The sequence below is a fragment of the Aptenodytes patagonicus genome, chromosome 1 (assembly GCF_965638725.1).
Source record: "Aptenodytes patagonicus chromosome 1, bAptPat1.pri.cur, whole genome shotgun sequence".
Classification (NCBI taxonomy): Eukaryota; Metazoa; Chordata; class Aves; order Sphenisciformes; family Spheniscidae; genus Aptenodytes; species Aptenodytes patagonicus.
The window spans coordinates 114,674,209-114,699,023 of record NC_134949.1 but is presented as its reverse complement, the minus strand read 5'-3'; the positions used below and the strand labels follow the sequence as shown (position 1 = coordinate 114,699,023).

At 40.8% G+C, this 24,815-nt stretch overlaps 1 long non-coding RNA gene across 2 annotated transcripts in view; it reads left to right on the top strand.

The window, feature by feature from the left end:
* The window catches only part of LOC143155884 (uncharacterized), a 35,292-nt gene extending 11,083 nt beyond the window's left edge, over nucleotides 1–24,209 (top strand). For both annotated transcript variants that reach the window (XR_012994495.1, XR_012994494.1), the window contains 3 exons: nucleotides 9,105–9,214; nucleotides 14,345–14,647; nucleotides 24,051–24,209. This is a non-coding gene — a long non-coding RNA (uncharacterized LOC143155884). The remainder of the gene's footprint in view (nucleotides 1–9,104; nucleotides 9,215–14,344; nucleotides 14,648–24,050) is intronic.
* Nucleotides 24,210–24,815: the final 606 nt, after the last annotated feature.

Sequence of the window (24,815 nt, the reverse complement as noted above, 5' to 3'; positions counted from 1 at the left end):
AGGCGCAGCCTTATTAACATTACTGCATCTCCTCTTTTCTCTTTAAACACCTGTTATTTCTGGGGATGATGAATAAGAAGAAGAGTCTGGGGCTGAATTCCAAACCCTGATACAAGTTCATAGGGTATTTGCTAATAATAGCACACAGTTCATAGCATCACTAAGACAAAGCCGACGTCCCAAGCCAGTTTACAGCCACATTGCAGAGACCCTTACTCTAGCCAGCCTCTTAACCAAGAAAGTTATTATTGGAATTGCACCTTTCCCTGATTGCAGTTAAAGTACTCCTGAGGCACCTGGGAGACAAAACTGCTAAGAGTAGTCTTGCTGGTTGGAGCTATTCTATCAATTCAGACAGCAGCTGGCCTCTGGCAATATTTTTTTCCTTCAGATTAATTAACATGTCCCCTCAGCCCTCTGGTTACAGGCATGATCATAAAATCTGTGCATGTTAGCAGAAGTTGCATCAGATATCGTTCACCTAGCCAGCTGTGTAGCAGTGATTTTCTACCTCTGCACAATCTTTCCTGGTGTTTCTGAGGGGTGGGAGACTTCGGTGCTGAGCACGAGAACGGTCAGGTCTCAAACAACTGGACTGAAAGCCTGTCAAATCTTTCCATTCACCTAAAAATTTGTACCTTCCAGGCTAATTATGCTTTCATAAGAAGGAAAGCTGTCATCCTATACAGAATCAGGTTTTCATCTTCAGAAGTACAGTAACAGCCTCCTATCAACACCAGGTCAAAATTTCACAGGTTACTTCAAGGGAAGCTTCCCTTCTGTTTCTCCATCTCATTGACAATATACATCTCAGCTTCTGAGGCTGACAGAAAATTTCCTTTAGGAAATCTCCTTCCTTCAGTAAGGCCTTGCTGGACTGTAGTCTCACTATTCTTCAAGGTTATTTTTTCTTATTACAAAAAACTTATCCTAGTATTACTGAGAAATACTCTTCTTTCAACAAGGTATGAGATCATGATGCAAATGTATAAGCTATGGTGCAATTTTCTGAATACCTTTTAACCATCAGCTTGATAAGATTAAGTTGTTCCAGTAGGAATCCTCATGGATGTGAAAAAAGCTTGCTGTGACTAAGGTTTGCAAATAACAAAATTGCTGCATCTTAAAAATGGCTTGTCAAATTTCTACAGAATTGCTTCCCTCTTTCACTCTCAACACAACTTTAACCACACACTCTCTCATACAGTATTAAATCCTCAGAAAAAAATAAATTAAAAAAATTAAACCAGCTTTTTTTCACAATTTGAATTTTAAGCCATTGCTGATTGAAGCTGATGAGAACCTTGAAAACATAAACTATTTCTGGCAAAGGAGGGACCAGATCTTGGACATAATGATTACATGCATTGCCTCAATAGTATGATGATGTTCAATATGCCCCTAGCATTATACAACTGCCAATACTTTGTTCTTTAGGTCAAGGTAACATCTTTCCCTTCCTATTACTTTCCTGGGACTTCTGGATGCATTGCTCTGGCTCTTGAAGCAAAAAGAGCAACCGAAATTAGTAGAGAAAACTGCAGAGGAGGACTTAGGGCATGAAATCTGGGTACACGGGTATTGTAGCTAGCCTACAGAGATATCTACACCAGTTCTTAGAAAACCTCCTTGAGGCCCTTGATAAGTAACAACTGGAGGGTTTGTTAGAGAAGAAGAAGTCATGAAACAAAGCCTGTCTCATATATTAATGAAATATATGCGCTATCTGCCTGCATTTAAAAAAAAAAACCAGAACACTGAGGGCAACATAAACCCTATATTTGTGAATAGGTCAATATCAAAGATCATCTGTAGATCAAAACCTGGAAAATGCAAAATGTTCAGATTAGTATGCAAAATAAAACATCAGTGTGGAGAGTGGATTTATATGATTATACTATGAATAATTCATTAGCACAAGAAATACAATTAGCTTTTAAAAATGATCTAACTACTATGCTCATGTTTAGCAAATCTAACATATAGTAACATCAGGAGGTAAAAGTCCATAATGCAAAAGAAATTAAAACAAATTCCTTTAGGAGTCCAGCTGCCTTATTACCAAGGGGGAAAAGGGCAGTGGATTAGATGGGTTAGATCATGCCCAGAGAGGTTAACTTGCCTGTAGTCAATACCCTTGCATTTGCAGGTGTGCCCTCAATTGACCTTATTAATATGTGCAACCCTTGCTGGAAACCTTATTTCAGAAACATTAAGCTCTGGTTGTTTGAAGTGGCTCTGACTATGGTGAAGCATTCCTTAAACTTGTAGGAGGCTTATTTGGTGGGAGGATGCGGAAGAGCCGAAATATTTTTCATGAGAGAGACTTTTCTGCACTTCCAGTAGAGAGAAATCAGAGGGCTAAATCAGACAGAAGATAATCGATTCTATAGCTGGCATACTAAATCAATACGTTACTGGCAACTGTAGCTAGTTTTAGCTGAACCTCTGCTTTCCAGAGCAATCACTCCAAGTCCTGACTTAGTCATTTTCAAGATGAAATTGCATCAAGCTCTTAATCTGTATTGTACTGGTTTGATGTCAGCCAGTCTGATACCCATAGTAATTTCCTGGGAGGCCGACTTCTGTCGACTGATACTACTCAAGAACTGAGCAGAGCAAGTGCAAATGGACAAGAGCTTGCCATGGAGAAGCCTTCTAGTTGGTGTTTTGCTTCTTCCCCGTATCCTATTCTGCAGATGGTTTTTGTAAGGCAACACCGACCGTGCTTATCTACCCTTTGGTATTTTAAAAGTATTGTGTATTTGTAGCAGTTGTTCTTTCAAGAACGAAGAGTGCCACCGCTAAGTGACATTATGAACAAGAAGCCAAAAGCTGATACAACAATTCAAAAGCATACAAATTAAAGTCAATTGTCAAATGGATTTTCCATTCCATTAAAAATGTCAGGATTGAAAAATTTTGACATATGAAAGTTCATATTAAATATTCATATTAAATTAAGTGGGGACAAACCCAAAAAATAATCCAAACATTGTACAAAATTAAATTCTGAAAAAAATTAGTTTGCCCAAAATGTTTAAATCCAAATATGTTGTTGACATTTGGATCCTTCCTTGGATCCTTTTATTTTCTATTTCAAATAGCAGCTGATTTTTAAATAAAGCAAAACTTTTTGTGCATAATATGTCAAAAACAAAGCATTGCTTTGTTATGGTGTTTTGTTTCTTTTCAGTTGTTATTGTTACCATTATATTATTGTTATTTATTCAAATAACATCATTTATTTTTTAGTGTTTATTCAAATCATTTGTCATAATGAAATTTGCCAACATAAACTAGCTTTAATGAAAACTTTCAACCTACTCTAGCATCACTGTAAATTAACCATTACAGCTCTACTGGCTGGCTTAGGAACAGGTATAACTATTATAACATGACTATTATGTTCTTCTCTTTAAAAATATTCTTGCCATCAGGTGAGTGCCTAACCCCTTTAACACAGGTGGTCTCACTGAATAGCAGTGGACTTTTGAGTTTGGCCTTCAAACAGTTTGGATGCTTCTGCACACCCAAGTAAAGGAGAGCCAGGGGACAATACCTGGCACAAAAGGTTGAGTGGCACTGACTGGCTCGCTCCTAAACTCATTAGGGCTGTTTGCCCACCAGAGCAGACTGGCTGTTCCGTCACTACACAGTGCTTGGTCCTCCATCTCCTGCCCTGTGGGGTGCCTCTCATGCCTATTACTATTTGGGGTTGCGGACACTAGTTCAAAGAATATTAAATAGTGCTGCAGACTACCAGAGTGCTTTAGCACCTTTAGCTTGGAGCTGGGAGGGTGCTTTGCATGCCACATCGTTGTCGTATGGGTGTGTGTAAAAGTCCAAAAGAGGACTGTGTAGGATGGAAGAAGTCAAACTGAGTGCAGCGTGGTCCTTGCTGTCTGTTAGCCGAGATTGCTGGTGAGAGCTACCTCCCAAAGCAAATCCAAACTGTCCCTCAGGCAGAGCTCTGTTGGAGAGGTCCCAGACAGAGCCAGATGTTAACTAAGTTCGGCAGTGTCACCAGTCTGGAGGCTAGTGGTTAGGTGCTCCCTGGCCCTCTTTTACTCAGCAGTGTAAGTCCTGTAATCTGGGCAAGGCCCAGGTCTTAGGAAGTGTGGCGGTTTAATTAGTGAGAAGAAGTGTCTAAATTTCTTTCTTTTCTCTTAAAGAATAGAGATGAGGGCAGCTGTGTCACTACATGCACATCACACTGTGCCTTTATTCCCCGAATTTGCTTCGTCTGTGTTAGAAAGCTCTGTCAATAGAAAGGCAGCCAGCACAGTGTTAGTGGCAATATTTGTTTGGCACACAATGTTCACTGTTGTCTATTTGTGTTGATGTTTTTCTTCTCACTCAGCCGTGGGAAGGTGTCTCCACGTTTGCTGCACTTCTGTCCCATACTGAGATTTTGTTGTGTTCAGCGCTGTAAACAGCTCTTTCTGCACCCTTTTCTCAAAGAACAGTGGCATTTCTGAGCCACATTCACAATAGCTCCATCTTTTTCATCCCAGCAGCTACTCCTTTTCACGCCATTTTCAGACTCTGTTGCAAGCATAGATATAGCGCTATTCAGCAATTGCTCGTCTGTCCAATTTAAAGAATGCTACATACCAAATGTACCTGATTAAAAAATCCAGTTAAACACCACTAGCAGAATGCCTTTTCTAATTCTTCATCCACTCCAACATGTGTGACCCATAACTGTACACTACGGCTGCAACCTTGCCTTCTGCAGGCACATCCTAACAATCCGTTTGCGGAAGAAGGAGTTGTAGGTGCCTGTGAACTCACCTGAAATGCATTTTGTTTTAAGATGAATAAGGTGTTATTCATAACAAGTTTTGACTAGAGCTGCTGACGCAGCAGCTTTGGAAGAGTAGCGGAAGACACGGGATGGAGTTATCCTTAAACACTTCATAGTGACTTCAAGACTGGAAGAAGGACGCAAAGTACTATGACCCAGATTTTGAATCTGAAGTACCAATGCAATAAAGACAGCTTGGTAGCATAGGTGTAATGAAGAGAAGGCACAGCAAGGGGAGTTAAGGCGATTTGATCATAATTCACAATCACCCACACGAGGAAGAGATTTCTGATAGCAGAAGCTCTTTTATCCAGTAGAAAAAAGATCATCAAGACATGCAGTCACTGGAAGCTGAAGCTAGGTAAACATGGGCTGTAAGTAAGAGGCATTTTATTTTATTTATTTTATTGCATTGTAACAGATGATTAATCACTAGCAGAGTTTACACAGGGACATTGTGGATTGTTTGGTGAGTCTGTCCTGGCAGTGACTCATATCATGGTCCTTTCCTCTTGACACAATTTTCCACATCTAGGCTCCTGCCTTCAGTGCAATCTGATATGTAAACAATAACTCAACTCAATATCCAGTAACTCTGCTGCACATTTATGAATTTTAATCAACCATTAACACACTTACATGAAGTGAAACAAATGAGCAGAGTTGACAAATGGGATTTTTGCTTAGAAAGGATTTTAGATTCATATCAATATTCAGTTCCTCTCTAGGACTCTTGACATCAACTGTGTTTCGGCACTTGTATGGCCGACTTGAGCCTACATGATTATTTTCTATAGCCCAAACAGGGAGCCCATTGTGCTAAGCGTATAATAAAAAGACAGCTGCTGTTTCTGAGAGCTCACAATCTAAGGCAGAGAGAACAAACGGCTGGTAGATGAGGATAAAGTAAGTTTGAACTACATTCAGCAAGGTAAGAAGCTCTGTTGATATACCAGTTAACTAGCTGTTGGAGCCACATAATTGGAATCCGTTCCAAAGTTGCGGCAGATTTCTGTATATAACGCAGTCCTCACAATTTGGATCAGACTTTTTTAAAAGCTGTGTCTGGTTTGTCGGCTAATGCAATTTTCCCTCTTTTCCCTCTGCCGCCCTGAATCACTCCCTGACCAAGCTCCCCTCAGGTAAAGGTCTTTGTGCCTTTGATTATTTTATGGCATTTGCTGCAGCCCAGTTTTCATCAGAGGTCTTTCCCAGCAGACTAACAGCCCCATGAATGAAATCAGCAGGGAGGCTCTTCATTATCGCAATTCTAGCAGCGAAGTCTCTGTACTTTTATCACTGTACTGGTATCAATTATTTGGAGCCACATTAAATAAATGAAGTCAGTAACATGAATATGTCATGCCCAATTCATACAGAGGCCCATGAACCCTTTTTAAAAAAACCCCTCTCTTTTATGCCTGCTGCTTCCCTTATGAATTTTTTGTAAGCTCTGACCTTAGACATTTCTCAATCATTGCAAGCATGCTTAGTTCAAGATTGAATACACATCCATTTTATATGGGTTGAGAGGGGCAAAAATCATGAGAAAAGCAGATGGCATTAGAAAAAAATGACTTTTCAAAGAAGGTTCAATGACCTCCATATAGATATGACATGTTAAAGTCACTGACTTCTTTTTAACTCAGCACTTGCGTATATATATATATTTAGTATTGTATAATGTACTTGTAAGGGCAAAGCCTCTTCAGCATTTGATCTACAGTATTTATTGTAGAGTTCTGACTCACCTTCCTTGGGCGTAGCCCAGAGTCACCATAATACCAGTAATGACAATGAAATGGGACTGAATTGGCCGGTGCCCTTTGGTTGTTCGGTGGGTCACAGCAGCATACTGATCACAGTTTTCTGCAGCTTAAAGACAGTCTTATTTATGTATCGAATCTGCTGAATCAGAATTAGGCTTGGCAAAGCCTATTCTCCAAAAAAAAAGGAATTAAGAACTCTCTGGGATTTGGAGAGTATTTTTCTAAAACATTTCTAACCAAAATTAATGTATTTTGGGCTTAAGTAATAAAAAAATGTAAATCTCTGAAGCATAGACTGTTAACTTCAGAAACCCTAAAGCCAGTTCATTTTGCTTGTAATTTAACTGACCTGTTTAAACAGAGTAGGAAAAACACAGAACTGTGACGGGAAAGGAAATTTCTTGGACATTGCTTTGCACATATTCAGAATAAAAAAATCCCTAGAACCTTTGAGCTTACTGAGAGTAGAATTACACATAGATGGAAGGAGTAATGGGTAAAAGCTTTGTGGGAGTGTTTGCAAACTCTGAAACTCCAACGCAGCAACTTTCGAACATGTTTCAGCCTCTTTTCCGCTAACATTAATCAGAGTGGCTTTTGTTTGACGGAATGTTGGAGAAAGGGTATTCTAAACTCAAATACTCTTGCAAACACACTTCATTCAAACCTGCCTGAGAAGTGTTTTCTCTGCTTATAAATCAGTCAACCTGGCAGCTGAAAGAATGGCATGTTTCTCAGGTGGCCAATTACACACCCAAAATAAGGAAGAGTGAATAGATAGAAAACATAATTAAAATAAATACTGCCTGTAAATAAGCCCAGTCAGAATACAGTCTGATGAAATGATTATGCAGCCTGTGCCCCATGTTACAATTTGCATAGATGCTTAGTTCTTATGCACCCTACTTCTGCTGAAATTTACAGGGAAAAATCCTGTCCTGTTACAGACAGAGACAAAAGCATTGACCTCAGGATTTTGGAGAGAGTGCATCAGTTTAGATCTATGGTTTCACTAGGACTATTAGTGGTGTGCAAATCTGAGCAGGTGTTTGCACCTTTGCAAAACTAAAGCTGACCTCATAAGAAAAACAACAAAACCTCACAGTTTTTGGAAAGTTATCAGAAAAAAGGGAGTGTGGGGGGTGCAGTTCAGATTAGAAATGTGCAGCCAACGATAAGTAAAAACAAAATTAGTTCTTTCTTGTAACCCTCGAGTTTGGGTGTTTTCTTGTTTTATTTCTAACCAATTTCTTAAACATAAAGTGGACTGGGAAACTGATTATTCAGGTATCACCTCTGAAAAAAAACTTGACTGCCAAGTCAGCAACAGGAATAATTTGGAAGTTAGTATCACCTGAGAATTTCCAAACAGACCATACCAGATGTCAGTGTTCTTTGTTCAGGAAGCAGAACTGAAGCACAGAGAGGGTCTTTATCTCAGTCGTATGTTAGTCGTATCAGTATATGATAACCAACTGGAAGAGTTCAAAATAAGAGGCAACAATCCTGTATTCCAGTTTACCATTCTTCTATCTCTGGATCGCACTCTTTCTGTTTTCTGTAATGTAATGTAAATATACAATACTTCCACAATGGGCGTTTCATCATGAGTTAAGCCACTTTTGATAGCATTCATCCTGCAAAGTTGCCCAACCACAATGGAGATATCAGTGCAAAGCTTTTGGGGGTTTTTTTTGACAGTCTCTTTGCATGTGTCGTCCAGTAAGATAAGTGTGGGAGATGTAGCAGTCCTTCATCTAACGTGCATTCCTGGCATCATCACGTTATTTCATGAAGTAAGACTGTCAGGTTTATACCCACAGTGACAACAGAAAATGGTATTGTGCTGCTGTTCAGGGGAGAAAGCAAAAGACAGATGAGTCAAGTACACAGCTCACTCATCAGAAATTGCAGGTGTCTCTCAGTTTGGATATATTTCCACATATTCCTAAACTGTTCATTATCATTTTACTGTATGATTGCCCTGCAAGTGCTTGTCATCACTGCAGGGGCAACCCTGAAATCAACCTTTCTGAAATCCATGAATTAAAACAAACAATCAGATAAATGCAATGCTATGTATTAAACATGAAATGACACATCTGACTGTCGGTAAAGGCAAAAAGAATTTCCAAAAGACCTTACTGCAATGCAGACTGCCACCTCCATTTGTTTCTGATTGCTATCACACTGCACAGATGCAATGATTGAGAATGAAACTTGAATTTGGTGCTAGAAGTCCACTGTTACATCAATCACTTGAAATAAAAATGTCATGTTTATGATTCTTTGGAAAATGCTGCACTTAACTTCCAAACTGTTGCTTTCAGAAAAGGCTAATTCAGGGTTGGGTACATTAATGTCAATGTCCTATAAAAGTGCCAGCTAAAAAAAAATGTCAGCAAAGACATTTTTTAAGCCTGTGTCAGCACAAAAGGGTGCCTCAGTTGTTTCATCTCACAACAGCTGCATGCTTTCATTGACATTTGTTGCCCTTTCTTTGTGCACTCATCCTAACCTCATAGGTTATTTCCTGGCCTCCCTTCCATGACCTATGACCGATGATGACCTTTAGCTAGAGAATGTGACATTTTGTTCTCCTCTGGCTGACATGTGATGCCCTCATTATTCAAAGGTATGTGAAAATAATGACCTGTACTGACCTCTCAGTTTCCTTTCGTTTATTGGTCTACACTAGGTGCTTGTTCAGCAGATTGCTATGACTAGGTGGTGGGGTGTACAATTTCTTTTGAAGAAGGAAGCTCATGAATTGCACCAACATTTTAGCTCTTTGTGTCTGTTGCTCCATTTCAGGAGCGGGAGATGAGGTGGTGCAGCTGGGGGAAGAGGGTTCAGGGTTCACGGTTCAGTTCGGTATGGGTGCTGGGAGCATCTTCGTAAGGCTGCAGGTATGGCCAAAGACTTGTGGTCTTACGGAGTGGCAGTGGAGTCCCCGGCTGGATACCTACCTTAGGGCGTCTCAAATGGATGCCAGTGCATGAGCTACTGATTCAAGTCCTCAGTTCTCAGTCATCTGAAAGAACGGATGACTAAGTAACCTTAAAAATTCCAAACAGGAATGACTGTAGCTTTCCCATTACCAAGATTTCTAAACCTTCTCCGTTGTGACCACAATGGAAACAGTCACAGTTACAAGAAATACAGTATTAGTCTAACATGCTAACAGTGCTTTCTTGGCTAAGTCACTTTTTGCATTTCAAATGGTGGAAGTTTCAGTGTTCTTCAGAAATGCAAGCCTGAACACATGAAATTTTTTTCAAGAAGTAGATTTTATCTCCTGCGAGGTGAGACGTGCCCTCATTGACTATAGTAAATATTTCAAATACTGAAAGTCTAAAGGAGGAACAAACCACTTTTGTGTGGGAGATTGTGATACCAATTAAGAGTTTATTCAAGACCTAGCCAGCATGAATATTTAAACTTCCTTTCCTTGAAAAAAGGATGGTTACCTCAGGTCAGGGATGAGGGCATGTATGGAGCAGCATAAGGAACAGATGGCTGTTAAAGACAATTTTTGACTATAAATAGTCCCTATTAAGAATATAGAAATAATCAATTAGGGACTAAGCTCTGCTTCCTGTTGCACAGGAGCAGAGCAGCAGAAGAAAACGTTAACACATATGTCAGTGTGTGTTGCTGGGAAAGAGATAGCAGGCCCTTTCCCACTGAAAGGTGGGAAGCTGCACTGGGTCTGAAGGTTAAGATGGAAGATTGTCAACAGCTCTTTAGAAAAGGTTTTAGGTACTTGGTATGCAGACCAGGCAATGTATTGAAAATCAGGATTAAGATTTTGACCTTGTCTCAGCACTCTGTGCAAACTAATGCAGAAACTAGGGGAAAAGTCCTAGTAACAGCCTTCGTTGTTAAAGAGAGAGCATTCCCCACCACCTGGAGTCTGTAAAGAACTTTGTGTTGGAACATGTCTGCTAAAGGTGTAAAAGGTATTAATAACTGACGCCCAGACATCAACTTGCAAACTTTGAGGTTTGACCTGGACATCTGGGCCTTCAGGCCAGACATCCATCCTGAATTGTAACCCAGCTAAAAAACCCATTAAATGTTCAGGCTGACACCTACGGGACTGCAGTTTAGGTTTAGATTAGAGATATAAAATCTAGCCTGGCATTGGGTTGAAATAGAAGAGTTAGTATAATCTGATGAAGAAAACTATTTTACCTATCTTGGTAGAAAATGCTACCTATAGATACTTCTACATAAGCGGCCTAACTATGGATATGACTTAGCAGTCGTGGGTATATGTCTTCATCTAAAAGAAAATTTTTGAGAGTACTGTCCTCTGTCTACCAATATCATCTTTGTCCTGCTTGCACTCAGCTTTGCTGCGTCAGTCCCAGCAGCAGGTCTGGGCAGAAGGCTGAAACCCAAGAATGGCAGAAAGAAATGGCATCTATGATACATTACATCTATTCTGTTGCTCATTTCACAAATGCCCCTGGTATTGCATTTCTGAGGGCTAGCTACTGATGGATTAATTGAAGGAAAAATAAGAGTATATAAGTGGGTCCTAGCTGGTGCCAGGCAATCCTCCTGTCCCTGACCTGACAGTGCTCCAAACCCTGTCACTGAACAGGGCTGTTAAATGAATTCTGCCGTTCCCCTTTGGCTGACAGCAATTTTCATATAACTCGCACATGGAATGCTTTTAAAAGGATTCAGCTAAGGAATAGATGCACTTTTACATATGACCCAAGCCCAGATCAGATGTCAGATTGCTTATGACCAATCATATAAATGAACTAACCCACCACGGCAACATAACTCTGGAAGGTCTTGCAGAAACCTTGTGGAAATATATTTGTCAAGTGCCCAAAAGATTGTGACACATGAAATTATGAGTTGCTTTTGACTGCTTTGGCCGAGAAAGACAACTTGTTTGTATGGCAAGAGCATGAGTTTATGAGGATAGCACTAAGGTAAATTTTTAAACCAAGAGCATGTTTAGACTTTATTGTCTTTGTTTTTCCCCAGAAGCACAGTCTCAGAAATATTCTATTTTTCTTCCCCTCTGTCTCATTTGCCTCTCATTGTTCAGGAGCTCATAGGGTTTCACTCCTCCCAAGATCCATAAATCAGATGATTAACTTTCAGTCCAAGACTGTTTTATATGAGCAGAAGAAATCTAATTGGAATACAATCACCCTCCTACTGCTTTTCACAGCTTTCTTTGCATCTCAATGTGATCTGAATTTCAGATATCTCTTTCTGTGAGATATTTATTTTTCCCCATCATGCACTGGACCCAATTGTGCTGCTATCTTTTTCTGCCCTTTTAAGCTCTGGCTGTAAATTAACCATTATCCAACTGAAATAAGTTCCTTTAGAGTTCATAAACTGTATTTCAGCGTGATAGCTTCCAGGCTAGTTGCACAGGAACAAACTGCCTAATCCCCTGAATATCAGGGGTTAATATCAGTTTCATTTTCCCCTCTCTCAGCATGGGTGCTTAGGGGAGAAGCTCTCTTGTAAGATGGGGTACTGGATGAACTGAAAGAAGAAGGAGTCTGGAAATGCAGAACTCCATCTGCAGGTGCTGGATGAACTCCAGGTTGGGGAATCTTTGCATTACGCTTATGGTTACTTGTTTTGATTTATGCTGATAGAGATTTAGTACAACTGAAAAATCCTGCTGATTATGGACTAATTATTGCCCCGGGATTTACTGGCTTATATTACTCTTTAAGAAAAGAAAGTCAAAACCTTTTCTTATTAACCTAGCATTTAAGGAAACTGGCTGCCCAAGAGTCCTGAATGCTAAAATGCTTCCTTTAACCATGCAACCCACAAGCAGCACAAACTTTTCTTTCGTTTCTCCCCTCCTGCACTCCAAGCCTTCCCCAGACCAAACAGGGCATGTCTATGAGAGAAGTTAATACTCATGACTCATGAAATACCCGCATCTCTTCTCAGACGCTGTTGCTGCAGTGATTTGTTTGTGTATGTATGTGCTGCAGATACTAGCCTATCTGAGAAAAAATAAACTTTAAATCTAACCAGTTTTACATATTCAGATATCAAATGAAAACAACTTAATTATTACTACATGACCATGAATGGAGACTGAACACAACAGGCATGATTCCTACGACCCTATGAAACCTGCAAGATGATGCATCTTTCTGTCCACATCCCCAAGTCATTTACACCAAGGACCTGTCAGAGAGTATTGCAGCTTCTGTCTTCCCCTCTCCTCCTCCAACAGACACCAGGGTGCCGTTCAGACCGAGGCAGAAAGGTGAATGCCTGGTTTTCATCCTGATGTAGAGTCCAGACACAGCAAGATTTCTTTACTGAAGGAGTGGTTAAACATTGGAACAGGCTGCCCAGGGAAGTGGTTGAGTCCCCAACCCTGGAGGTATTTAAAAGACGTGTAGATGAGGCGCTTAGGGACATGGTTTAGTGGGCATGGTGGTGTTGGGTTGACGGTTGGACTCGATGATCTTAGAGGTCTTTTCCAACCTCAATGATTCTATGATTCTAAGATACCAGCTCCACGTCCCACAGTTTAGACAGAGCCTATCAATCCATTAAGCAACTGAGTGTCATTTAAATAACTACATACCAAGCCCAGCTTTGGTTCTAATATTTTCAGCAGTCCCACCTGCCTCAACAGAGCTACTTGTACAAACATCCTGGGGAATCTGACCTGTCAAGTGTTAGAACAAAACCTTGCAACCAGTTACTTCTGAGTTTGAAGTGTAACATGGACATTGAATTGGATTTCCAATCTAAAGTACAATTAATGATTAAAATGATTAAGCCATTAAATAAATATATCTCAATTCACAGCTGGTTGTGAATCAGTGACAGGCCACTTAATCAAGAAGAAATAGACATTCTCATTTTCTGGGCCTTCACATGCATTGTTTTACAGTGGTGGAAATTTTACAGTGGTGGAACTTTATTCGCTTAGTTTTTCAGCAGTCTGAGGGAAAGGAGGATCTGACTCAGTGTAGCAATTCCACTGACATGATATCACACTTTTTTGGTGCCCGTTTTTGTTCAAAACAGCTTTTTGTCTCTGAATTTTTGGGTATTTATTTTCCAATATAGCGGAGAATATACAGTGGGGACTAAGACGGTATTTATCTCACCTTACTTAGGTATCTCTAGTGTAAATGTTTAAATCTGAACCAATCACTAAAGGCTCCCCTTATAATTTTCTTTCATGGGAAATTCATCCGGCCAAATGAAGACTCATGTTTTTCCCACTGCTAAGTGGAGCCAAAGTTGATTAATTCGGAGGTAGATATCTACATTTAATCAGACTAATCCCATCCATGGGTCTGTCTTCAAATCTTTCTTCCCTGCTGACCATAATAGTGCCACGTGACAATGTCCACACTGCTGCTCCACTAGCTGTACTGGAAGAGACTTTTAGTTCAATATTCTCTTGGTTCTTAGTAACTCATTAAATGGGGTTGTCATGGGGATACAGTCTCAGGGTGGCCTCGCTTTCTTTCTCTCATCCACTAATACACAGTGTGCACTGTATAATACTTTATGCAAATAAGTTCCAAGCAGAGTTGCTTTTCATTAGCACAGACAACTCTAGAGGCAAAACCAAACAGAATTTGTCAGTAAGACCTCTGTCATTACGGAATTTTGTTTGCACCCCTGCAGTGATTCATAGTGCACTCGACTGTTTTCTGCCTACATCTTCCTATCTTTTTTTTGTTCACAAAGTGTAAAAATGTCATTTTCAGTACCTTTTCTCCAATTACAGGTTTTATTGATATCATACCAGAAAGCTGGTTTCAGCTCCTGGCAAACTGGCAGCACAAGAGAAGGATTTCCTGGATGTCATCTTCATTCAAACACTGATAAAGTGCAGCCAAAGCAGGGAAGACAAACAAAACATGTAAAGCGTTGCTGGAGAAGGAAGGAACTAGACAAGAAACCACAGCCTGGTTGTAATGAAGAAGTGAAACTGGACAACTATCAGCACTTATGCTTTGTTTTTACAGTGAAAGCATGCATACACACATATAACCTGACTTCGCTGAGCATGTCCTGCTTGAACCTGAGGGTAAGTTTGTATGATGCAGTATGTAGAGATACTTGAGTTACTGTGGACACCTCATGCTTCTTAGCTGAGCATTATCCCAGAAATATCAGGAGAGCATGCTGATTCACTTGTACTTCCCTGGTATCTGAACTAGCCTGGATATCTCTATACTAAACTGTTGCATACCACTGCACACACTGTGACTGTCTCAGGTCCCACTATCTTTGCTGGAACTGAGGTCTGCTTAATAATTCACTGGTTCAAGCACTGACCACCCAGCCAATGTCAACTTAAACAAAGCCACCGGTAAAGCTCCCACCAGGCCCAGGCCCTGTCACATCTGCTGCCTGAAATGGACAAATTTTTAAACTGTGAGCAGCACAAAATCTTTGGTTTAATTTCAACTACTGAAGGAAAGAAAATAACCTGTCATCCATGAAAAATTCAAACACAGCTTTAAAAACATTAGCCACACAGAAATACTTGTCTTATATAAAGTGTTCCTCAGGAAACAGTGGGAGATATGTCTGAAATTAGCAAGAATTACAAAACCTCCCACTCTGAAGGTGAAAGGAGAAGCAAGGCTGTAATTATATAAATGACTATGGGGGAAACAGTTGCTCTGTATAGAGTGTGGGATCCAAGCAGTGTTGAACACTGCTTGGAGACAGCTTTCCTGAAGCCAGGGATTTGTTCTTTTTTTTTTCTTTTTGTCTCTTAAAGCTCCAGTCACTTCCCTGGGAAGATTTCCACCGGGGGGTACACCCCACCTGTACTCTCAAAGCAAGGGATTCAGATGCTCTCTAGACTTAACCTGACTTGGTGGCATCACTCTTTCACTCTCTTTTTACATCCTCACTCTCTTTCACCCTCACTTCATTGGTGTGATTCTTAGTATGGACCTATAACACCTGCAGAAGAACTGGACTACAGGGCTTATGTATTTTTAGGCTCCACAACCGTATTTACCCAGGGTAAACTAGGATTATAGTCCATTCTTCTGGGACATGTGGCAACAGAAACAAACAGAAATATGACCTTTGAAGGGTTCTAAACTCCAATTGTATCTTACATCAGTTTGCCTTAATTGACTCAAGAAACATAGAAACACATAAAAATATGGCACTTGGGCACATTATCGATTAAATCTCCTGACCCTTCTGAAGTAATCCTTGAATCTGAAGCAACAGCAAGTTAAGGTCTCTTTCTTACGCTCGGCTTCCCCTATAAATCAAGCAGTGTCTGTTCCTTTCTCTTTTTCTTCTACCCTCTCTGCTTTTACAACTTGCTTCCATTTTCTCAGCAGTCCCCAAAAAGGGCATCTCTGTTACAAAAGCATTTCCCACTTTTGTCTTCTCTCGCCATTTGCACACATCCCTTTCCCTAATCAGTTTGCAGTCAGATCAGCTGACCAAACTCATTTTGTGGCCAAAGCATTCCTAGAGCCACGTGAACTGTGGGGACATGGGGCCTCGGCTGAGACAAGGCAACTCTTCTTCTTTCTGCACGGCTGGCTGGCTTCAGCTTAAATTGAACAGAAAACCATGCTGAGGCTGTATAAGATCTGCTTCTCAGTATATGCCTGAACATCTTCGCTATAGACTTGTCCACAGCGGCAATTACAGTTGCTATTGGGGGGAAAAAAAAATCATGCTTTTCTTCTGGTTTTCCCTCATTTTTGTACATTTGAAAATTCAACAGCACGATCTTAGCAAACGTCAAATTGGCACAGCTGTGACTGCTGCACATTTAAATGAACTGTTAGGTGCCTACAGTCTCAGACTTCAATAAACATTTCAAAGGATAGAGCAGAAGTCAACATTTGCTAACCATCATCATGTGTAATATATGGTATCCTTATTGTAGGGAAAAAGAAGTACAGGTCTCTAATACTGCTGTGATAACTGTTGACAAGTGCTGACATTTAAACAGCAACCAAAACAAGACCTGACCCTTCAGTGTCCCCACAAGTATCACTAGGCACCTACTCAAACCCACTAAAATCGAATGGGATTGCTCTCTCATGACTGCAGATTTCAGGATCAAGCCCTTACTGGGAAAAAAATCTCTCTCGAAGTAAGATCCTGCTCCACTCATGCTAATGGGCATATTCAATTGTAGCATGACAGAGCTTGTAGTATAAACATGAAGTCTGTAATTTTAAGGCACTAAACTGTTATTAAGCCAAATATCTAAGGTATTTTAATTTAAAACTTCAAAGAATACCTAGTTGGGCAGTAGGCATTCTTGCTATTAATTAAAATACAGCTGACGAACAAAGCACAGTCCATGAAACCATACAACTGAAAACCCAGCAATTGTGACCCAGCACTCCAGTACAGAGGATTTATAGGAAACCAAAAAAGCTATAAAGCCACATCTTTCAATCTGACATATTCTTAAAGGTAAAGTTGTGTCACACCCTGCCACCTCCCGCCATTCAAAAACTTGTCAAAAGTCCTTATCATCAGACATGACTTGTCACCACCTCAGTGAAGTTTGGTGACATTAATTTCTTTGGGTTTTAAGGGATCTAAATAATGGAAAAATCCTTCATAGAAGTGCTCAACACTGCAAGAGGACCTTAACAGTTTTAAAGGAGCTATTAAGCTTTCTGATGTAAATATACATTACCTGAGCTTTTTTATAATGTGGATTCTATAAATTGGAATTAAGTGACTTTTAAGAACATTGATTATTGATCTGATAAACTATAATGGCAAGCCATCAGGAACTATTGTGTAAATAACCATTTTTAAAAATTTGTTATGTCATAAAAATTCTTATGAAAAGTACTTATGGTACTTTACATGCTGAGTAACCACTTTCCAACATTAAGTACCTCAGCCAAAGATACATTTTTAAATTAAGCAGCTTTTAATTTATATATGATTTAAAAAGAATGCTTTTAAACCACTCAGCATATACTTTTTTGTGCTTGTGCAATTTTAAAATGGCCAAGACAATGTTTTTTTTAAACACTGAGAATGAAGATAATAGTAAAATAGGTGATCAAATGGCTGTACCAGGCTCATCAATGGCTCTTTGTGACCATACAGCTTTTGTGACAATATGTACCGACAAACATGCATAGGTCCAAAGAAGAGCCTTTCAGCTGAAATCTCATTAACATCTTCCTTTGAGAATTTGTGTCAGCTGATTTCCAGCAAAGATGGAGATACCAGCTATCTATGTTCGAATCTAGAAAGGGCTTGTCGAACAGGCTTTATACCGTGTAGTAATGGAAGTAGAGGAGTTCTCTCCTAACACAAGTGAACTGCCATGTCATACTAAGAGAGAAAAAAAACAAACAAACCCAAACCAACAACCAAGAAGGTGGAGTTGTTTGGGATGAAAGGCACCGACACAGAAGAGTCTGCATGTACTGGAGTTGTTGAAGGCAAGCTGAATGGGCAGCAAGTGAGAGTGCATACAAATGATGCTAAAATAAAGCAGCTACATTCAATCAAGCAGGCGTGCAATGAGGAAGAATGATGCCCACAGCTGGAATGCCGTGGGTCAGGAGCAAAGCCCACAGAGGAGAAAACAGAGGTAAAAGGGCGATGTGGATACCACCCACACAAATTTCTTCTGCTGGTGCATTCACTGGAACAGCAATACACTGCAAGAGGGATATCAGTTCCCTATGACATAGCCATTTTGTTACAGTGACTCACCCAAACAGCCTAACTGATACGCCAGAAAGTATTTACAGTACCAGCAATGTAAAATCGAACATCAGAGAATGTGATAGGGAAACGATTTTAGAAAAGATACTGGCATGGAACAAAAACCAAACAAACACACATAGAAATGATTGCAGGGGATATTTTCTCTTGACGCTGTTGCTCTAACTGGGGCCCCACAGCCACACAGACTCACGTGCCTTCCTCAGCAGCACTACTTGCGAGGGCAAGAGTCCAGACTGTGACCCAGGGCTACCTCATGTTGCAGTTGGGCCCTCTGTGCTTTGACAGCGGGACGTTCCTACACTTGCATATTTGTGCAAAGTTGTAAGGTACCTACTCCCCCCTGCAATGGCATGGCATGAAGTTCTCTTACAATGAGGCTCTGCGCCACAGTGTTACAGGAACCACACTGAGTATGGCTCCAAGACAGAGCTCAGAGGATATGGGAAAGATCCCTGGGAACTGGAACTGACCCCAGCTTTATCCATGTTCCTCTCTGACTTTACTTAAAACTGACTTGACACACTCAGCTAGCACAAACAAGAATGACAGGGAAGGATAATTGCACCGTAAATGCACTGCAAACCACTGTAAGGGAGGAGTTTGATCAGGATAAACTAAAGTTTATGGGAAACTGTTTGTTGCAGGGGCCAGCATGAACAGAATTAAAAGCAAAGTCAAGCACAAGTGGCAATGTCTTAACTGACTCCTTTTATTCCTGTTTTATCAACAGGTATTTAGTGTTGCTTCTCTCTGTGATGCCACCCATTACCAGGCAGGACATTTTCTACATAGAGCCAGAAGACATATATTTGCAAAGAGGATATACTTGAGTGTAGCTTAATGCTGCCTCTCTCATGCATCTCTCACCACACTTTATTTTTTAATCTCTGGCATACTGGGAATGTGTGCCCAACAGCATGTGTACTTTTCAGAGATAACCTGGAGTCAAGGTGTCTCACAGAGAGTCATCAGCACAAGCAACATGAACTTCAGCCTCACATGGCCCATTCCAATTTGCCCACACTAAGGCCTCACGTTCCCACAGCAGATGCCAGTGCCTTGTGTTTGCTGGCTACACACATACTCTGAGGGAGTACTTAGGTATGCAGTTACACACATATTTGCTTTTGCTCAGCTGCTGGGGGCTTTTTTTTTGTCAAATAATGGAAATTCCACTTGTAATTTTGGTGGGAGTTTAAACTTCTGGGAATATCTCCTAATGTGCAACACCATGCTGTTTCAAACTCTCGGAGTAATAAAATGTTGAGAACGTGACTGATTAAACAGAGGTGAACACGTCAGAAACTGCTCTGTAGGTATTTGGGAAAAAAGATAAATGTTCCATCTGTCTTGACTACATCTGTGTGCTCTTTCTGTATTTAATTTCCCTTAATGTTCTAGGAGACAAGTTCCCTAACAGCTTAGCAGAACCTGAAATTACTATTTTTAAAGTTTTTGCAAAAATTTTAGAAAGTATGAAGGAACAGTAAAGTGAACCTACTTTTACACAATGAGCTAGATTCAAAAGAGTTACACATATCCACTCAGAAAGCAAACCCAGGACCCCTGGCCCTTCTGTCCAGCGGGTTTAAATGCCACACGCTCATGACAGAAGTCTTGAGAACAATCTAACAACCAATACTTACTTGCAGCAACTGAACACGATCAAGTGAGGAATACATTTTTTAAAAAGTGCTTGGATGACTGAAATAAAAGCTCCTGTTCGTCAAACAAATTATTCCCTATGAACTATTCAGTCATCTGTCATAACAGCATAACTTTTTTTTTGTGCATTTTAATAATTGGTCAGGAATATTATTCAGTATTGTTTATGAATGTCTGGTGGATAAAGGGTCCTGTACAGTAAAAAGCATGTTTGATGTCAGCAGGAGTTCATGAGCAACCTAGGGAAAGGTCATTCTGGTGTCAAAGGCTGCAAGAAATGTCACATGCTTTCTCTTAATTAATGCAGGATAGGAGAGAATCCTCAGGGAGGACCCAAGATCAGAAGGAGGAAACAGACATTGTTGTACCAATTATCACTGCTTATCTGAGCGTCTCCCTCTTTGTGATTTCCCCAATTTAAGCAAACATGTAATTTCTAGGCTGCATCAGTTTATCATAAGTGAATCCACTTGGATGAGTGTTCATTCCATATTTAGATATAGATAGACCCATCCTTGCCAGGTGCTGAGTTTGCTCAACTCCTACTGAAATTAGCAGGGGCTCAGCGTTTTGCAAGAATCACTTAGCAGTGCCCAGAATTGGGTTCTTTATGTGACTTACACATCCAACCAAAATCTGTGCTCCTCTAATGTCCATTTGCACAGTAATCCATATTTCTTTTCATTCATTTATTAACAAACAGACATCCACTTGGTGTTTCTCCTAAACAAATGTTAGTGGCTGTCACTACTAGATACTTAGGCAAATTGAATGTATTCCTATTCCCTTTTGCACCATAGCAATATTATGCAGTGTACTTTAGCTTTCAGCTTTTCCTTATGTACTGAATATTTATGGTCCATTTTGGAGTTGTCATCCAAGCACTTGGGGTCATTTTCTTATTAAACAGTACAATATTAAAGCAATGGGGCACAGTAGGTGGTGTGTTTCTGGCTATTTTGTCATGCCTCAGGCTGAGTTGCCATCTTCCACCTAAAATAATGTCATACTGAATATTAGTACAAGAAAAAAAAAAATCCCAGTAAAAACAGATCATTTAAAAAAAATAATGTGGCATTGTAAGTTCCAAACTTATATGGGGGCATTTTTCATGTGGGAGCTCTTCAGAGAGATAAAGTGATTAATTTTTATAAAAGTTGGCATGCATGACCAAGGGCAGATGGTGCATAAATTTGGGCCCCAGTCTTAAATTCTGCTCCATGTAGGTGGACCACTGAACTGCTGTGACTGAGGAAAAAGAATACAACCGTGAACAGATGCAAGACTCCTGGGTACCATGATCAGGCTGTAGGACTAGGACCCAAACTTGCATTACAATAATAATTTTAAAGCCAGCTTTTGGCAATACATTCAAGTATATAAGCTAGAATTTATATGCTGGTATTTATATGCTGCTGATTTATCGTGTAAAATGTGTGAGATGTCTCTGCTTAAGATACACTTTGTGCTGTTATAGACTGTGTGATAGATGTTTGCTCGTACACCTTGCTAAACACTAGGTCCCAGCCATCATCACAACTAAGAAGAAGATATGAAATACCCACCCTAGCTAAACTTGTTGCGGTGATGACTAGAAGGACGACAGAAAGGGGAGGAAACAGAGAGCCGGGCACTGTAGCAACACAAAGGACACTGTTCAGTTTCCATCAAAAGACAATCCACATGGCTCCCCGTGTCAGATGGCTGTTAGTCGATCTCACGTCTTCTCTTTTACTAGGCCTCCTGTCTTCTATTTTACATTTGTTGTGTTCAGCTGATTTTCTATCACTGTACCAATCAAATGCATTCGTTCAAAGCACACTATCATTTCATGTCTCATGACACTGAAAATATAGCATGCTCCCAGAATATATGCCACCAAACTAATGAATCACGTGAGCCAAATGTACACAATTTCTTTATCATTTCGTTGTACATTTACATACGTAAAGCGTAGGCTGTCTTCATAGGGTAACAAGCCTATAAGGCTCCAGTTTATTTAGCATTTTCCAAATTCGAAAATGCCTGACATTCGTATCTTTTTCACTATGGGTCTCCAGAAAGGTGTGCAAGAATGAAGAAAGAGCACAAGGTTGCCACAGAAAAGGGACAAATAGGTGGGCAAAGCTCAAAGGAAAAATCCAGTGTCCCTAGAGAGAGCAAATCAAGGAATGTCAAAGAATTAATTTAGCAATCTTGGGAAATGAGGGACAGATATCATATACTACAGATTGGGGCTCTCGCCATTTACAAGCTTTTTCTAACATCTGCAGTAACCAATCTACTATTCCAAACTGCAACAGCAAATACATTTCTTTGCTGTCTAATTACCTTGGGATTATCACAGTGCCTCTCTCACAGAGAGTGAATTTTCTGTTTAAGAATGGGTGATAGCAGAAGCACACAAAATCAGACAGGGATGTACTGCATGCATTTTTAAAGCGTTGCCTGTACCTTGCGATTTCTTCAATTTGTTGTGCTATGGGCAGGCTTACAAAGCAGCCTCAGTCTGTGTTTCAGTTTCACAGGATCCTTCAGCACTTCCAGAACTGCCGAGAACCTGGACCACACCCGCCAGCTGGAATGGTAGAAGAAGAAATCCCCATCAGTTAGCTCAGAATTGAATGGGTCTGACTGCTGGTCCTAGAGCAGCTGGACTAGATAATTGTACAGAGCGAAGGAAACCTGGTGAAGACTCCACATATTCCTAGTTACTTCTTTGTTTTACCTGGCTTATGAATATTTACATGAACAGATTTTGGCTCACACTGGGAGACACTCTCTCGTATAAATATCTATGGTAACATAGCAACAAGGGACTTTGTGCACAAAACTGGTTTCCTAACTAATTTCTCTTGATTGCTAAGATGACCAGCTCTGGTGGAAAAAAAAATTTTAAGTGGTTAGTTCGTCTTTGAAATCTAAGCTCATTGTTTCTTCAACATTTTCAACACTGGTTCTGCACAATAATTACTACAGCTTCGTTCTTTAGTTACAGATTACTTGAGGACATTTTACATTTGGCTTTATATTGAAACAATATCATTGCTAAAATGTTCTTCAGGTGGCCATTCTACAGCGGGTCTTTTTCTAGAATTTGTATTTTAAAATTAATCATGAAACCCTTCCATCATATATTAAATGGGCGAGATAAAGTGTAAAAACAAGGGCTGTACCTGATACTTGAAAGTTGCTATTCCTGACAGCACTTCATCTTTTTCATACCCATATTGGCTTTTATCCCGGCCCATCTATTCCTTAATGTAAGTGTTATAAATTGTTGTAAAGTGCCATAAAATATAACAAACATGAATCAATATTTCTTGGTTAAAAAACTTAGAAATGCTGATGAAGCTCAGGTTTATTATAGATGTCCTGAACCCACAATGTGCCTTTATTTTTTTTACCTTCATCATTTTTTCAGGTCTTGATTTCATGTGTGCATACACATTCATTCTTCACGAATCAGAGAGGCAGCAAAAATTAAAATTACTAATGCAGAGCTAATGAAGCATCTAACATTTTAACCAGTTGTTTTAGGCAGGATATCCTGTATATACAGGGTTGTTATATTTGGTATGTATGACCCAATTAAAGCAAATTCCTTACGGATCTAGCGAAAATTAAGCATGTGCACGGCACCGGAAATTTTGGGGATTACTCAGATGCTTAAAGTTAAGCATATGCTTAAATGCTTTGCTGAATCAGGGCTTTAATGAAGAAGCATGGCACAGTAGTGCCATTTGCCATAAAAATTCATCATTGCCATGGATCTCTGCTCATTAAAGAAGATGCTATGATTTGTGTTTAAAATATGAAAGAAATATGATGCCTGCATGGTGCATTAAATACCCAAGCATACACATGCATTTAAATTCTTGCTATCTTTTTAAGGATATTGTTGTGAATTATGTTCTTGTATATGCAAGAGCATCCTTCATAGTGAAGTGACAGTTCGTTTCCACATCCAGCTGATGCTCTTTACATATTATTAGTATTATTTATTCTCAGTCTGAAGCTAATGATGGATTTCTTTGTCCTCGTTTGGTTTTGTGGTTTCTCCACAGGAACCGCCATGGGCCGCGGCATTTCCAGGGGCATTGGAAGACTATCCCAGGGCAGAGCAAACCCGGCCCCTTTCCCCGGCTGTGAGGGGAGGTGCCGCCGGGCTGACCCAGGCACCGCACGCACCCCGTTCCTGCCAGCGGGCCAACCCCAGGGTGCCCAAACCGCCCCCGCTCCCACCAGCTTGCTGCTGCCCAGCTGGGGACAGGGCTGCCACCCCAGCCTGCTTCAGGGAGCTCAGCGTGCACCATGTTAGCGAAAGCTACCGTGAACTACCCCCACTGTGAAACCAGCCTGGCTCTGTCAGTGATACAGCCTTGGTGAAGGGAAACATCCCCACTCTGTCCTGTTGATCATCACCCGGGGATTTAAGACCCCCTTTAGAGCGAGTCTGGCAGCTGAAAGGAGAAACACTGCAACAATGCCAGGGCATTGCCTTTGTCCAGGCCCTTCGCTCTGCGGTGCCCAGGGAGGCAGCCCTGCAGTGGCGGGCGCAGGGCTCAGCGATGGCCCCGGCAGCTGCGAGGGAGTAGCTGGGGAGAGGCCTCCTTGGGGGCTGCCGCCAGCCCCGGGGCCTCGCCCTCGGGCCCGGCCCTGCTGCAACCCTTTCCCCAGGCCAGGGGATGGCTGGGCTGTGGCCAGCCTTGGTCACAGTCCCTGGCCCGGCCCAGCTTACCTTGCTAGGGGCTGCGGGACAGGGCTGGTAGGGGAGGGAGGGCACCGCACCGCCCTGCAGCCCCACAGCACCCTCCACACTGGATCTTTGC